This window comes from Xenopus laevis, chromosome 1S, assembly GCF_017654675.1.
Source record: "Xenopus laevis strain J_2021 chromosome 1S, Xenopus_laevis_v10.1, whole genome shotgun sequence".
NCBI classification, from domain to species: Eukaryota; Metazoa; Chordata; class Amphibia; order Anura; family Pipidae; genus Xenopus; species Xenopus laevis.
In genome coordinates this window covers 65,961,140-65,978,899 of record NC_054372.1, presented here as the reverse complement: position 1 = coordinate 65,978,899, position 17,760 = coordinate 65,961,140, and the positions used below count along the sequence as shown (strand labels likewise).

The 17,760-nt window shown below is 36.8% G+C and overlaps 1 protein-coding gene across 2 annotated transcripts in view; it reads left to right on the top strand.

Annotated features, from left to right (window-relative positions):
• The window catches only part of LOC108704460 (glutamate receptor ionotropic, delta-2-like), a 599,719-nt gene that overhangs the window by 520,092 nt on the left and 61,867 nt on the right, over positions 1–17,760 (top strand). The gene's annotated exons all lie outside the window — the stretch shown is intronic.

The window sequence follows — 17,760 nt, the reverse complement described above, 5'->3', positions numbered from 1 at the left end:
AATTGAGCATTAGATACAACAGTTTCTTTTTGATTGATTTTCCTAACTAAATGATTGAGAGGTATCTGTTATAGCGACATAGATATTAGGTGGCTTCAGAAGATTTGTTAATGATTGCACTGTCTATGAAATGTTTTTATTGATGAAAAGTACCGTTAACAGAATTTTTTTTTTTTTTGAAGACTAGAAACCTTTAGCCTTTACTAGGGTCTTTGTAAAGGTGATTAACCCCTCTCCAAGTTCTGGGGATGGAACAATCATCATCATGATAAAATCTAGACAGTGCTAGTAAAATGTTTTGCATGTACCATTAGGAGTTTGCAGTTCTATAATGTCTGGATTCAGCCTAATTGTTTGGGCTAGTGGCTCAAATATTAAGACAAATATTAAAAGTGACAAGGGGCATCCCTGTCCAGTTGGAGATGTTAAAGACATCCATTAGGGTTCCTGAGGCATTCACTTTTGCTGATGGAGTTGAGTAAAGTGGCTTTATTGCTTTTATAAAATTTTGACCTAGGGCATAGTGTTTTAGAGTTACGGTTATGTATAGCCAGCTGTCTAATGCCTTTTCTGCGTCTAAAGAAAGGAGGATGGTGGGATGATTCTATTGTTTAAGAAAGAGTAGCAGATTTTGAAATTGTCTTGTGTTGTCAGACCGTCTCCTGTACAATAAAACCCACTTGGTCATTATTTATTAATGTTGGGAATAGCAGACTTAGTCTGATAGCAAGGATTTTCAAGTAAAGTTTTATATCTTTATTTATAAGTGCAATGGGTCGATAGATCTGATATAATTCTGGGGCTTTTCCGGGTTTAAGGATTGTCACAATGTGTGCTTCTAGATATTCAGGATGTATTGTCCCTGTGTCTTTAAGGTTGTTGAAAAAGCTTGCTTAACTGAGGTAGTAGTATTCCCTTAAATTGTTTATAGTAAAGGGTAGCGAAACCATCCAGCCCTGGAAATTTATGTGGCTTACGATCTTCAAGTAGTTTTTCAATTTTGTCCTGTGTAATTACACTATTTAAATCCTCCAACTGTTGATGGTTATGGCGCGGACAGTGAATTTTCTTAAGATATTTATGTATCATTAATATAATAGGCTGGGGTTTGGAGGGATTGTAATTTGAATTGTAGACTTTGGGAAAGTATTTTGCAAAATGGCCTGCTATCTATTTGGGATCAGTTACTTTCACAGCTATTCTTGACTGAGCTTGCTTCTGTGAGACCAGACGTTTGCTCACTTTCCCTTTGTAAAATAAAACTGTTTTAGGTGTTTCAGTCTGTATTGTCTAGTTCTCCCCCTTAATGACTGCCTTCTGGGCTGTCAAATCTCACATTTTGATAAATCTACCCCCTATTGAATTTACAGTTCTTTCATCCATGCATTCATTCTCGTGAATTTGAGTTCCTGCACTGTTTCCTCTGCAAAGGCAAAATCTTATCGTAAAAAAGCTTCACCATTCAAAGCTTTATTTTCATCAATTGTTACACCTGGGAATATTCCTGTCTTAACAAGAATTAAATTAGCAATTATTGACAATTTTGTTATTGTTTTAAAATCTATATTCTTATTATTGTTTTAAAAACCTATAAATGATTAATAGACTAAAATGGTTAAATTATTAAACCTACTCACGATGTTGGAACCTATGACAACAAACTGCTGAAATAAAAACTCAGCTTTGTTATAGGTGATATGTTTTATGTTGGTGCTTTAAATAATGACAAAGATATCAACTAGCTAAACACACATATGGGGAGATTTTAATGAAGTGGAAAAGAGAATTAATTGTTTACTACAAAAACATTGAGATGTGTCATCTATTTGTGGAAAGTGTTTTGGAGCATTGTCATAGACCATTGTTAAAAAATGTTGTCATGGCAAACTTATATCTGAATGTCCTTGAAATGCAGCAGCCATTATAAGCTGAAGTGTGATGGGAAGGAAAAGGCAGAAACACAAAGCTTCCTAACTCATCAATGTGTTGGTTTAAAGAGTTTCATTTAATTTTATTGCTGTTGAGCATAGTTAACAATAAAGAATGTTAGAACTTTTGGGAAGGTGAATAAAATGAAAGAAAAATAACAGGAGTGTTTGTCGGTCATTCACCATTGGTCTATGGCAGAGCTATCAAAATATTTATGGAAAAGCAATAAAGACATCCTTTATTTTATAGTTATTAGGCTTTTTTATATTTCACAAATCTAGCCTTAGGCAATACAGAAACACTGAGAGGATAAATAAGATGCTACGTGGGCTCCCAGTGTATGTTTAAATACAACCCTTGGCATCCCCATTACAGTATTTTGTCAGAAGTATGATGAGAGTTGCAGTCTAACAACAGTTAATCAATATAATGTGTCTTTTGAACTTTTATCTACAATTTTCTGCCCCTCCACCAAATGGCTAGACTAACCTAATACCCTTCATATCCAACCATTCTACATTCTATTCTGTCTAATGCAATCCATTAACCTGCCTTTATGTTTGTTGAGTGTCAACGGCTATTGGTACCCAGAAGAAATATGTGGGAACATACAAAACTGCCCAAAAAGTGCCCAGGTTGAAATGGAACTCAGGACCTAGTGCTATAAGGCAGTAATGCTGACCAGAGTGCCTGTCCATAATGTACTATAGCTGTGCACCACAAATTTGGCAAAAACAACACAACCACCCTGCACTGCTGCACATACTGTAAATGGGCACCTTCATACATTATGGTAAAGTTGCTGCACGTCTCCAGCTTATTTATATCCCTCTTATGCACTGGAGCCCAAAACTGCACTGTATACTCCAGACGAGGCCTTACCTTACCATTTTTATGCAAGACAGTACTTTATTTACTTTAGTGGCCCCAGAATTAGACAACTTGTTTTCTACAAAAACCCCTAGATCCTTCTCAGATAAGGAAACTCCCAGCACACTGCCATTTAGTGTATAACTTGCATTTAAATTTTTTTGCTAAAGGGCATAACCTTGCATTTCTCAACAAAAAACCTCTATGTAGTATAAATAATTCTAAAACAACTGGACTAGGAGTTGCATGATACATTGGTAATCCTATTACAGTAACCCCACAATCACACCTCTGTGAGTTACAATTGCCATTGTGATTGAATTAGTTGTACTAGATATACCATAACTTGGATGAATGAAAATCGTCATAGTAACATTGAACCTCATTTTCCAGTTTGCTACCCAGTTTTCCAATTTAGTCAAATCACTCTTCAAAGTGGCAGCATCCTGCATGGAACCTACAGTTCTGCACAATTTTGTATCTTCAGCAAAAATAGAAATAATTTATTAATAGACAAGTTTAAAAGCAAAGGACCTAGTACAGAGCCCTTCGGTACTCCACTTACACTGGTCCAATTAGAAAATGGTTATTTACCACCACTTTGTTCCAGTCTAACATTCCTTAATTTTACCAGTAACCTTCTGTGTGGCACTGTTTCAAATGCTTTAGCAAAGTTCCCAGAATCAAGGTCCCTGCTCACCTTCTCATAAAAGGAAATTAAATTAGTCTGGCAAGATCTATTATGCATAAAACCACGCTGACACTCATAGTATTATGATTTGCAGTCCAGTATCTTATCCCTAAATACCCCTTTGAGAAGCTTTTCTACCACTGATGTCAGACTAACCAGCCTGTAGTTTTGAGGCTGAGAACAGGATGCATATTTAAATAGCGGCACCACAAAAGAAATTCCCCAGTCTCTTGGCACCTTGCCAGAACTCAATGAATCCTGGAAAATTAAGTAAAGAGGTTTGGTAATCACAGAGCTTAGCTCCTTTAGTGCCCTGGGATAAATACCATCCTATTCCAGACCTTTCTTTATCTTTACCTGTTCTCCTTTGAATTTCCTCTTGAGTAAATCATGCATCAATAGTTGCCTTACTAGAATAGATACTATTAAGAAGGAAAACTTCATTAGTTGGTTCCTCATTTTGCTGTCAAGCCACAGTGAATCTGTGGGAAACAACTTGGACTATCTCTTATGCAAACTGGGGGATTGTTTAACCAAATGGCTCTCTAGGATAGATCCAAGTCTGCTGGCTAGTTACTTTGATATTAATAATAATGCTTATTTCCTATCCTATATCTAAATATAGGTAAAATCATAATTTCTACAAGTGAAGACCTACTTGCTATCATGGACATGACTAGAGTATATTATGAAGTGGAATCCTTAACATATAGTAATAGGTTCCAATATTTAGTGCCTACTCTGGACTAGTCCCTTGATCAACTTGTACTATGAGCTATCTTCCATAACCCTGTATTCCCTCACTTCTAAGAAGCCATCCAACCCCTTCTTAAAGCTATCTAATGTATCAGCCTGTACAACTGATTCAGGGAGAGAATTCCACATCTTCACTGCTCTGACTGTAAAAAACCCCTTCCGAAAATTTAGGCAGACCTGTTTTCTTCCTATTGGAATGGGTGACCTTGCGTCAGCTGGAAAGACCTACTGATAAATAAAGCATTAGAGCGATTATTATATGATCCCCTTATATATTTATACATAGTTATCATATCACCCCTTAAGCGCCTCTTCTCCAGCGTGAACATCCCCAATTTGGTCAGTCTTTCCTCACAGCTAAAATTTTCTATACCTTTTACCAGCTTAGTTTTCCTTCTCTGTACCATGTCTAATACAATAATGTCCTGTTTGAGCACTGGAGACCAAAATTGTACAGCATATTTTAGATGGGCCTTACCGGTGCTCTATATACAATGGAAGAGTGACCCCTTCCTGTCATGACTCTCTGCCCCTTTTAATACAGCTCAAGCTGCTGACTGGCATTGTTGCTACAGCCAAGTTTATTATCTACAAGGACTCCAAGGTCCTTTTCCATTAAGGATTTGCCTAGTGCAGACCCATTAAGGGTGTAATTGGCTTGGATATTTTTACATCCCTGGTGCATGACTTAACATTTATCAACATTGAATCTCATTTACCACTTAGCTGCCCAGATTGCCAGTTTGTCAAGATCCTATTGCAAGGATGCCACATCCTGTGGGGCACGGTATCAAAACGCTTTGGCAAAATCCAAATAGATCACATCTACTGCCCCCCCCAGCATCTTACTTACATCATCATAAAAAGCAATCAAATTTGTCTGACATGACATATCCTTCATAAAGCCATGCTGATTGCTGCTCATAATGCCATTCACTATGATCATTTTTTAAATGTGATCCCTTAACAAGCCTTCAAATAATTTGCCCACCACAGAACTTACTGGCCTCTAATTGCCAGGCTGTGATTGTTACCAATTTTTAAATATTGGAATGACATCAACTTTTCTCCAATCCATAGATACCATACCAGATGAAAGTGAATCTGAGAAAATCATAAACAGGGGCCAGTCTAAAACTGAACTAAGCTCTCTTAGAACCCTTTTCATAAAAAGATAGTTTATAGAAAGTACAACAATTTGCCTGCCTGTCCTGGGGGCATGATAACATGGCTCCTAAACCTGGGAAGGTTTACTCTTTAACAGACAATTATCTATTTTGTTTTTATTAGCTGCATTTATAATATTGTGATATCATGTACAGGCATTAACAGTTGAACAGTTATGTATTTTAATCAGTCCATTTTGGGCCCACATTATCAAATTGTGCTCAAACTCTTTATCACTAAGATCTTTTGTTTTATGCTGCAAATAGCTTGTTATTGGATGTGTGAAGGCTTGTTGCTCTGGCAACAGAATTGATATTTCATAACATGTAAGTGCGTTTCACTTTTCTCTCAGTGAATACATTGTTAATACATTTTTGTCAGTTTACAACTGCCACTTTATTACAATGTAGAAAATCATTGATAGATGCAAAATAGTGAATTTATATGCATGTCTAAAAAAAAATTCTTATATTTTGTAAAACTGTTTATATTTTCACCCCATGTACACATTGATCCCATTGAAAATAAAATGTTTTCATTTGTATTCATAACAATATTTTATTTGATTTTGAGAAGTTCTATTTTTCTTGTGGTTAATTTTTTAGACCAAGTTTTAATTTCATGTATAGATCGGGTTTTAATTTAATCTTGTTAATGCATACCATGTTCATGTGTAGTATTTGATGCAGTCATGTAATACCATAATTTGTTTTACACATAAATCCATATTCTATAGTAGTAACAGAGGCATTACCCATGTAGACTACATTTGACACACGAATTTGTGGAAAATTTAATTTATCTGTATTTGCATATAGATTAGCAGAATTATAGACCAAAACTGCCCTTGATATACTTTCATAGCTACAGTTAGCAAAATACGTGCAATGCATCATTTTTAATCTAGACATCTAGAAAGGAAAACATTGCTACTATGTGTTCTTATAAATGTATTTCAGCTGCATTACATTACTTTCAATAAAGTTGTCTAATGGCACTATAACTAATCGCAGAAGGTTTCTGTTGGGACAGTAATTCAAAATATTCACAGGGAACTCATTCATATATTTGTCCCTTTGAAACTTTCAGCATGCATTGCTACCTTAACAAATAATAATACATGTTACCATGGTATGGTGTACTTACCCTATAAAGGGAATCTAAAACCCCATTACAATATTTTTTGCATTAATCCACTATTTACATATGTTCGGCTAATATGCTGAACCTTCAATGAAAATCCACCTCTCAATAGGGAACCTACCAATAAATGCCTAATCAGATTCAAAGCACCAGCAGAACAGCTTCTTCTGTTTCACATCTGGGCTGGCACTGCAGTCCTAGGGGCACATTTACTCAGTTTGAAGGAATAGAATAAAAAAAAAAACTTCAATTTCGAATGATTTTTTTGTCTACTTCGAACCTTCGACTACGACTTCGACTTTGAATCGAACAGTTCGAACTATAAATTGTTTGACTACTTGACCATTCGATAGTCGAAGTACTGTCTCGATCGAACGAATTGCGATAAATCCTTCGACTTCGATATTCGAAGTCGAAGGATTTACCTTCGGCAGTTGAATATCGAGGGTTAATTAACCCTCGATATTCAACCATATGTAAATCTGCCCCCTAATGCATGGCTATTATCTTGAACAGCTAACCTACTGCATGATTATAGCCATTTGTAAGGGCTGCTAACTTATGGTTTTTGTTCTTTCTTTCTGTCATGTCAAACCATCTTGTAGTGAAAATAAACTATGCAGGCATGATAGCATAACTACCATGTTAAAACCTAACTTAAAAATGTAGAAATATGGTATGCAATAGAAGCATACTCAACGAATATAGAATGGCAATAGCATATGGGTTGTTTATTTTACTCATACTCAATATATCAATTGAATAAAATCCACCTACCAGCATTGATTGCATTTTTTTAATCAAGTGTTAAAGAAGTGGCAAAAAGAAAATATAAGTTTAATTGTATCTTCAGTTTCTATAACACTTTGGTAAACAAAGTGGTGGGGCTACTTCATAAAACCAATAGTTTCACAATGGGTGATGAATCAATTGTAAAAATGTGTATTTACAATTGTCAGTGCAGCAAAAAGATTAGATTAAAGTAGAAAGGTGCTTTTATTTATTAACTTAACATAACCCAACATACAGTATGCCATGTGCTACAGTGCACTTAATAATGGTATTAGTGTCCCCTCCCTTAGCTACAGGAGTGCAGCCACTGAGACCCGCATTTGAAATCATGTCACATTACTCTTTTGATTCTTTTAAGAGTTTATTTATCAAGTGTAGGGCAAGTTGCAAACCACTATGTATTTTGTACAGCCATTTTTTAGCACTTCATGGGGCAGAAGTTTATGCTCCATTTCAAATCATAGATACTTTTTAATATGCTTTGAATTCAACACTGCCTGCATCCTTCCCTCCTGCCCCTTTACCGACAGGTATCTTGCGCATCATTCTGAGGCGCAAAGTAGAAGCTGATGGAAGAGAAGCCCCATTGAGACCCTGTCCCCCATAGAGACTTGTGTCTGCCCTATGAATACAGCACAGCATGTGGTCAGCAGTGCTTTATTCATAAGAGGGAGGGAGATATAGGACCCCATAAGCCTCTAAACCAGCACTAACATATAATTATAAATAATATAATAAACACAAAAGAAAAAGATAAAGGAGATAAAAAAAGGACGAAATACAAATATTATGTTTATGTCTCACAAAAATGCATACAAAGCTACAATATTTTTGTGAGTGACTTTACAGTTGATTCAAAAAGACAGACATGAAGCTAAAATAATAATGCTCTGCAGTTTTTCAATATCTACATAATTTAGTGTACACAAAGGAAGAATTTTAAACACCGCAATAGCAGATAGATTTTTTTTCTATAGTATGAAATTATACTCAGTTGCCAAGTGTTAATTTTGAAGGATACATTCCCATCACAAATTTCCACTTTATTTTGTCTCTGATGTGAGAAGCTCTTAAAAACCTGAAGTGAAAAAATTGCTGGCAATATAAACATTTTTCAAATGGGATTTAGTGACTAGATGTCAGTGTGACCCACAAGAAAATTACAATTACACAACTACTGCCCATTTAATACAAGAACATGAATCAGAGACTGAAATGGATCTTTTCTTGTTCTAGTGATAAATAGAAAGTCAAGGTAAAGAAAAGAAACAGAAATGATATATATAGCTGACCAAATATATAGATTTTATAGACATATAGATTTACCCAAGATATGCTTTATGTAATGGCTTTTGCTGTTAGGTTGTACAGGTATGGGACCTGTTATACAGAATGCTTTGGAGATGGAGTTTTCCAGATAAGTGATCTTACTTAATTTGGCTCATTTAAGTATTAAATAAACCCAACATGATTTTTCTGCCCCCAGTAAGAATTAATTATATATTAGTTGGGAGTACATGGTACTGTTGTATTATTACAGAGCAAAAGGAAATCGATTTTAAAAATTATACGTATCTGCTTAAAATGGGAGATGGCCTTCCCATACAACTTTCAGGAAAACAAGTTTTCTGGATAACTGATCTGTATAATACAACAGGTATAATGTATGCTGTTATGATACCCTTAAAGGAGAACTGAAGCTTAACAAATAATTAGTTTAAAAATGCTACACATGCTTTAGCAGTAAAGATCTGTGCCTCTGCAAATGCTCCCAGTAGCTCCCTATTTTCTTTTCTGTTGATCCACAGTGATACAGGGCTGATTAGCAATCAATTTAGGTTCTCATTACACGACAATCCCTAGAATTACCTTCTGAACACACTAAGCATGTTCATGTCACTGCCACTCATGACATTATCCAAGATGGTGAGCTCCTGGGATAACATTATTGGTCTGGGTCTAAACTGAATCTATTAGAGATATAGAGATTCTGAATCTATTGACTGGTGCAATAAGATCAGTATACAAAATATGCAGTGTCATGACAAGATGCTACTGGGCTTCTCAGCAAATTTAAATTAGGGTCTCAAAAATATGGCATTTCTAGCCATATTCATTTTTTCGAGTTAAGGTCTTCTTTAAGAAGATGCATTGAGAGAAACCACAATTCTCATGATGTTTCACTTGTGAGAAAAATAATTCTTTTGGAACTATTTGTATTATGAAATACTTAAGAACAATCATAACCACCTTTTTTTTCAAGTTCTGGCATTTTACAAATCATTATTTGATAATGTTAAAAGATCCCTGCACTGAAACAAAAATCGTTGCATCATCAATTCCCCAGAAATTCAGTTTTAAAAGCATCTATCATGTATTTCCAATACAGAGTATGTTTTAGTATTTATCATTTCTGTTAAATTGGAAAGTTGTAGAAATGAAACCTAAGACAAAGCCTTTTTTTACCTTTTGGAATTATGAGAGCATAAAAAGCAAGGATGTGTGACAAATGCAAATCTTGTAAAATGCCAACTTATACTTCTGCATTTTATCAAGCATTCTGTATTTAGAGCATTAAATAATTTAGAAATCTATGCATCATGCATAAAGATCCCATATGTCCCTGCTTTCCAGTCTACAAATCTCTAAATAACACTGCTAATTATGCAGAATATTATCCATTGCTACACCATTTTTCAAAGTGGGCTTTATTCAAACATTGATTCCTACCAAATCAAAGACAAATTGGTGGTGATTAGATGTTGAATAAAGTTAAAAGCTGCAAATAAACAGAAGTATTAGTATAAATCTCAATTGGGGAAAAATTGTTGCATTCCCCCGAGGATCCTGAATTGCTGTCTTTCATAAATATAATGATAATTATGGATTGGTTTACTCATCTTTTTTCTCCCCAGACGTCATAAGATGTATCAGGTAAAGTTATGCATCTAGTATCAGCCTGAAAGCTTGGAACTTGGGATTTTCCAGATAAATGTTCTCTAAATTATTGGATCACCATACAGATAGGCTCTGTAGAACATAATGGTGTTCACCAGAGCTTGTTATCTGTGATTTAGTCCTATGTCAATTGCCTCCATTGCTACACAACAGTTAGTTTATATAAACTATATTCGTGTTTTTTGCAAACCGATTCCTTTTACCAATGCAGGGCTACAGTACTTTAATTTTGTGGTGTTGTGCCTCTAATTCTTATTAATCTCTCTGGTAAATGTTGAACGCCTGTGCAGACTTGGTTTTCCTAGAAGAGGGGATTGTATTATATATGTATTTGTGGCCATGCAAGGGGAAATAGAAGGCAGTGGTGCAAAAGAGAAAATATTATTTAGGTAAGTCGGGCATGCAGCCCCTTCAGCATAGGAAGGATTCTGTGAATAATTCAGATTACACACTGCTTTGCTTGTGTAGGGAAAGACACAACCAGGGTTCTATTAGCTTGAGTGTTATTGATTGTAAGTATCAGATTACTAGTTTTGGATATTGGTCTAAAATATTTGAAATAAACACTTGGTAGTGTGCTGAGAGAAGACTGACAACAACTTTATTAACTAAATAACAACAAACGAGCATGTTGTGCCTCATAAATATATACATAAGAGTCCAGCACCCTTCCTGGAGTTTAATTTGTGAATCTATCTCTGCCTAATACTATTGTTAAAGGGCTTGCTCAACTTTCACATAAGGTGAATCCTGCTCTTGTTATTTCAGGCAAATCCACCCATAGCCATGTTATCTCAATATTCATTCTCACTTGTACAGTTATATATGGATCGGCTTACCCTCTCCTTAGTGTGACCCGGGTGCTGCCGCCCCGAGTCTGTCGCTGAGGAAACAATTTCACAATGTAGAACCGAATGCTGCAGCGCACTCCTGGAGTCAAAGATCACTCAATTCAATAGAAGAGTAAAACATCCGTCTTTATTAGTTACATTTGCTTAAAAGGAATTAACAGCCCAAGGTCTGGCGCGTTTCGTAACTACTTACTTCCTCAGAGACCTGAGCCTGATTATTCAATCCCACAATTTATACCCACTAGGGAAACTCCCCCTCATCACACAAAATTACGTTAACCCAATCAGTATACTAATTAATAACATGAGTAAATCCGTTAAAAACATTGAAATCTGAAGAACAACACCTTAATAATCAAATGTTTCTCAAAGTTCATTAGATATATACAATTGTTTATCTAAATAGTTACAAACACCACTACATTCCTTACCACATTGTTTCAATTTATTAAGTTACAAATCTGTTACTTCCTAATGCTAAAAGCTCATTCGGATACAATACGTATAACGTTTTGGTTTAATTCATAGATAGATAGTTAAGTAAAAAACACGGTAAGTATATTAATTCATTGCAATCAGTTTCTGCGATCTATATTCCACTCCCCAGAATTTAAATATAACAACTGATATCAAATATAGAATTTAATCCTTGGGGTTTCCTCGTATGTAATTTATATATCCATTTAAGTTCTGCCCGCAGTAATTTAGATTGTAAGGTTACATGTTCTATTCCCTGTGCCTTGAGTGTCCTCACATCACCAGTATTATATCATTTGAAATGTCTTGACACTACCGTGAATTGACTACCAGATTTAATGGAGTTGATGTGCTTCCTCACCCTCTCTTTCAAGGGCCTGATGGTACAACCAACACGTTGCTTATAGCAAACCCCACATGTTAGGAGATAAAATACAGATTTTTGTGTTGCAGTTTATAAATTCATTCATCTTATAATTTTCATGCTCAAAGCTGTCCGACACCTGAATCACAGAACATGTTATACATCTAGTTGCACCACATTTGTACATCCCCCAACTCTGTGGCCATATACTCGACTTGGGACTCCCAGAATAAAAACTAGGGACCAAAATTGACCACAACGTGGGGGCTTTCCTGGCTACAACCCGATACTCTTAATTAAGGACCTCTTTGAAATCTTTATCCGCAAATATATGTTGACAATTCCTTTTATTCTGCCAAACTGCTTGCTATATTTCATACTTAATGTCACGGGTTGTACAGTTGGATGTACTCTATCCCGTTTATACACTCCACTACCTCTAATCAACCCATCTCTATCCGCTACCTAGGCAGACCTAAAAGTACGTGTAGTATGTCCATAGTGTACCCTTTCTCCAAAAATCTACATAAAAGCCTCAACAAGGAAACTTTCCTCCATACTGCGGTTCCTACGTCGCCTTAAAAACTGTCCCCTGGATATTCCTTTATTGAAGTGTCATGGGTGGCAAGAGTCCGCCCTCAATAAGGAGTTCCCCACACATGGTTTAGTGTACACCATTGTGGCTATCTTCCCATCTTCAAAGGTAATTGACAGATCCAATTATATTATGTTGTTAATATTAAAACAACTAGTAAATCTAAGGTTAAGCTCTACATCCTCAAGGCTCTGAATGAACTTCCCAAAATCTTCCTCAGTTCCCTTCCACACAAACTACAAATCGCCAATGAACAGTTGATACAAAACAATGTGTTCCAAAGCCTGGGTATCACCTCCAAGCACGTGGGTCTCCTCCCACTAGCCTAAAAACAAGTTGGCATAAGTGGGCGCAAATCAGGCTCCCATGGTTGTTCCACATGCCTGAAGATAATAAACCCCATTGAATGCATAATAGTTACGGGTTAAAAGATACCAGATTGCTTCCAAGACAAAATCTTTCACTCCTTCAGAGTAACCACTGTATATATTCAAATAATACTCCACTGCTATTGTGCCCTTATGTGGTATGCTAGAGTACAGTGACACAACATCTGCTGTTCCCCAGCCATACATCTTATCCCACTCCAATTGTTGCAACAGCTGTAGAACTTCCTGAGTATCTTTCAAGTAAGAGCCTAATCATTTCACTAGTGGCTGTAGGAGTGTATCGACCAATTCGGACAATCCTTCATTTAAAGAACAGACCCCGACACAATGGGTCTGCCCTTTGGGGCCTATCCCCTTTATGCACCTTGGGCAGATGATAAAATATTGGGTTCTGCGGGAAATCTGGAATTAAAGCTCCACACATTGCTTCAGTAATCACACCTACTCGTTTACCAAATTGTGCAATATTCTCTAGTTCCTTCTTAAAACCTTTTACCGGATTGCCCTTCAAAACACTATATGTTTCTATGTCTTGCAACTGTCTCAATGCTTAATTTTCATAATCTATAGCATTCTGGATTACTAGGAGCCCTCCCTTATCCGCCTGTTTAAATACCAGGGATTTATCTGATTTAAGATCCTTTATTGCTCTCCTTTGGCCAAACGTGAGATTTCCAGTTCCACCTGTTTGCTTCTGTTCGTTCCATAATTTGGTCAGATCCTGTTCTACCAATTCCTGGAAAACATCTGTCAGTGCACCTCGATGATTAACCTGGTAGAATCGGATGACTTTTATATTTTATTAATTTATAAACGCGTGTCCCAACCCACTCTATCTATGCTTTCTCCATTCCCATCACACAATCATTCTAATAAAAAAGCCGTAAGTACCAACTTACACACATTTGTTAATGTCTATCAATGTGTTCAAAATTTGTGGTAGGACTAAATGATAATCCCTTCTCCAATAAAGTGAATTGTTCGGTGGTTAAGATGGCGTTAGACATATTTAATACATTCCCCACCCCTTGTTGTTCCCTTGTTCTCTCAATGTATACTTGTTATTCCCCACGTCTCTCTTTCCTCCTTCCCCTCCTTGTCGATTTGAATCCTGGCGGGTATAGTAGGACCGTCTCTCCCCTCCATTCTTCCCCGTGCTTTACGGCGTACTTTGTGTTATGCGAGAAAAAAACGTCATTGCTTTGTTGTTTCGATGTTCCTGTGCACTGTGGGAGGAAGAAGAGGACAACAAGGAGACAGTGGACTGCTCAAAATTATTCTCAGTGCACCCTGTATCATCATTGCTAAAGCTTACATGTTTTCTATTCCCCCCTTTCAGTATTGACTTTGGCCGTTTCTGTCCAATTTAATATAAATCGTAGTCTATGCTGTAACGACTGAACTTGGAGGTTTTAGTGGCAATAAGTTTTGTTTCAATTTCGGCCAACTTTTGTTTAATACTAGCTTCCCATTTTTCATACTCATTGTCATCTCTATTCGCGCTTGCTACTGGGGTTTTAAAGTGTTCCTGAAGTTCCTGTATATTCACATTCAATTCATCCAAAACCCCTTGATTCCGTTCTGCTAACATCCGCATTAGCTTAAGTGAGCAATCAGTTAACACGTCATTCCAGCGTTATAAAAACAGCTATGGCCGTTACTTCATATGCTGAAAATTTTCTAATTTGTAGTCCCCTAGGGATCATTCTCAATGAATTATACTTGTCTAATGTTACAGTGTCCCAACAAATCTTTAATTCTTTAATCATTAATTTCTCTAATTTCCAAATCTTTCCGGCTGGTGAGAGTAATTAGAAGGATCCAAGATGAACACTGCATCAGCTATTTTTATCCTCTCTCTTACCAAATCATTCCGTAATTCAGACGTTGTGCCTTCTGCTAAACTAACTAGCAGGTCCGAAGTAAAAACAACTCCCAGGATTCTCTTGCAGTACTTGAGGGCCTAGCCTTAGCCTACAGGTTACCCCAGGTGTGAATCCGCAGATTATCTGGCAGTGTTAACTAACCCTTTAAAACTGGTCACAAAGACATCAAATCAAGTCAAGTGGATTTTATTGTCATTTCAGCCATATACAGTAAATACAGTACATAGTAGAAACTAAATTACGTTCCTCCAGAACCCGCCGGTGCTATACAACATCTCTAATACATGGTCATGCTGGGCAAAGTGGACATTTCAGTTCAGTCCTTGGGAGTTGAGATACCTGATGGCTTGTGAAAATAGACTATTTCGCATTCTGGAAGTCCGTGCTCGAATACTGCAGTATCATGGGGGCAGATTTACTTAAGGGCGAAGTGACTAACGCTGGTGAGGATTCGCTAGCATTACTGCCTGCAGGCACTTTGCCAATTTACTAATGGGCACAGGCATAACTTCACTAGCGAAAGAGACAGATGCTAGCGGTCATTTGCACTCTATTACAAGGCGAATTTTCGATCTGGCGAATGGAATTCACTAAGATGCGGATTTTACTGAACGTTACCTCTTTTGCCAGACTTGCCTTCACCAGCTCAGACCAGACGAAGTGCACTGGAGTGCATAGATCTTCTGTTACTTACAACATATTTTTAGTCCCAAAAAAACGGTGGCGTCTTTTCCTTGTGATAGCCTGCTAAAGTCCTTAAAAAAATTTTTTTGGGGTAACCTGGTTCCCCCATAAATTTTCTAACATATGGAACGTAAACTATACAGTGGGCTCATGTGTAGGGCATTATAACAACTCTATTTTCTTTACTTGTTGCTGCAACATATACGTCCATTCAACTTTATAATTTCCCACCATATGCAAATTAGCCTGAGCAAAGACATCTAACGAAGTTGTGATAGGCATAATTGAATGCTAGCGCATCTTCTCTTTGATTGCCGAAGTAATGCTATCAAAAAATGCGCCCTGGACGCAACTTTAAATAAGTAAATAAGTGTTGTCTGAGCAAATTTTTGCCTGCCAAAGTGTTCCAATGGCTGCGAAGCAGTCGCTGGTGAATTTACCCCATGGAAAGAAAAAATCAAGAAAAACATTGAACCCTGGAAGGTGCCACAGTGACTTAGCAGCCCCAGTCCCTCCTACCTTGTGATAAACTAAAAAGTTTAAATTACACCATAGCATGGGGTTGGACTAGCAGATTTGGCCCATCTCCCCGACACACTGTGAATGGAGTATTGGACCGTTTCTGTTTCTCTGAAAACAAAAACTTATTTTAGAACAAGACCAAATGACAGAGCTCTGGAAAATTATTTCCTGCAAAAGATACCTACAGGTGAACATTTGAAATGAAAAAAAAAAAAGTGCACCACAGTAATACAAAATTTTTCATGTATGCTACAGTATATCACAAAATTTCACACATAAGGAGTTAAACTTGGACAAGTTGATTTTTGTAATAGCTCCCCATTAAAAGAAACATACATAACCCTTATGTTTAGGTGTACGACTTCCAGGTTGTCTAAGATTTTTAAAGTGTAGGAGATGTTCAATTGTTCATCCAACTGAAGTCCCAGATTCCAAGCTGACTTAAAATAGCTTTAAATATTCCACATGACAGTGCTAGAAAATAATTACTTTTTCACTGAGGGATGGACTTTCTTGAAATAGCTTAACAGATTCTCTCATTCAAAATTAAACACTGCCTGCTGCTGCACTATAAACTGTAGTATGTAACTTTTTACCTTAATACAGATGTTAACTTTACCATATTTTTATTCAGCCGTGCCATTAAATTGTTTATATCACAATCATCTAGGGAAAAGGAATGTGCAATAAAATGGAATTAGAAAGATCCACAAAAATATTTTCTTTAAACCTTATGCTCCTATATAACAATGGCAATGCTAACGTTACCAATACAGGTATGGGATCTGTAACTCGGAAACACGTTATCCAGAAGCTTATTATGGGATGGTCATGTCCCATAAACTCAACTAATAAAATCAAATCTGTAAACATTTTTTTCGCTGTAATAATAAAACAGTACTTGTACATGATCCCAATAAATATATTATTAATTATATCTAGCGACAGTCATGGATTTGGGGCAAAATTCCACACTTTGCGATCTATGAATTTATTCACGAAACCGAGGCAAAAATTTGCACTAGAAAAAACTTGCCAAGGCAAAGATGTCGCAGAGACAGAGAAAGTTGCCATAAGAAAAAATGGCCATTGACTTTAATGTATTTGGACAAAAAGTCACCAAGACAAAAAAGTTGCCACAGAAAAAACTCCAATTGACTTTAATGCATTTTTTGACAAAAAGTGGGCAAGACAAAAAAGTCACCAAGACAAAAAAGTTAGCACAAGAAAAATGCAGATTGGAGTGAGAAAAAAAATCACACGTAAAAATGTTTGCGTTTAAAAAAAATTGTTGCCGATATCAGGTACCATACCTGAATACTGAACATTCTTTTTAAAATAAAATACCATAAATAAATATTCTAACTAATGTGAGTAATCTTCTTTGGGTTCCCTCCAGTGGCGGAACTACCGGGGGAGCAGGGGGTGCGAGCGGGCCAGGGCCCGCACCCCCTCAGGGCCCCCCGGCAGTCCATGCGCCACTTACAAATGCGGACGTACGGAGGGGGACGGTGCCCAGCTGTGCGTCAAGCACCAGGGCCCGCCCCCCTCTAGGATCGCTACTGGTCCCCTCTTTTCCTTCTTTGCTGTGTATTTCCTTGTAGTTGTTTTTTGTGTATGTTGGTGCCTTTGGGGTGGTAAACCAAAGTTGATAGCAAAGCTGCTAGAAGGTCTTTTTAAAGGAAA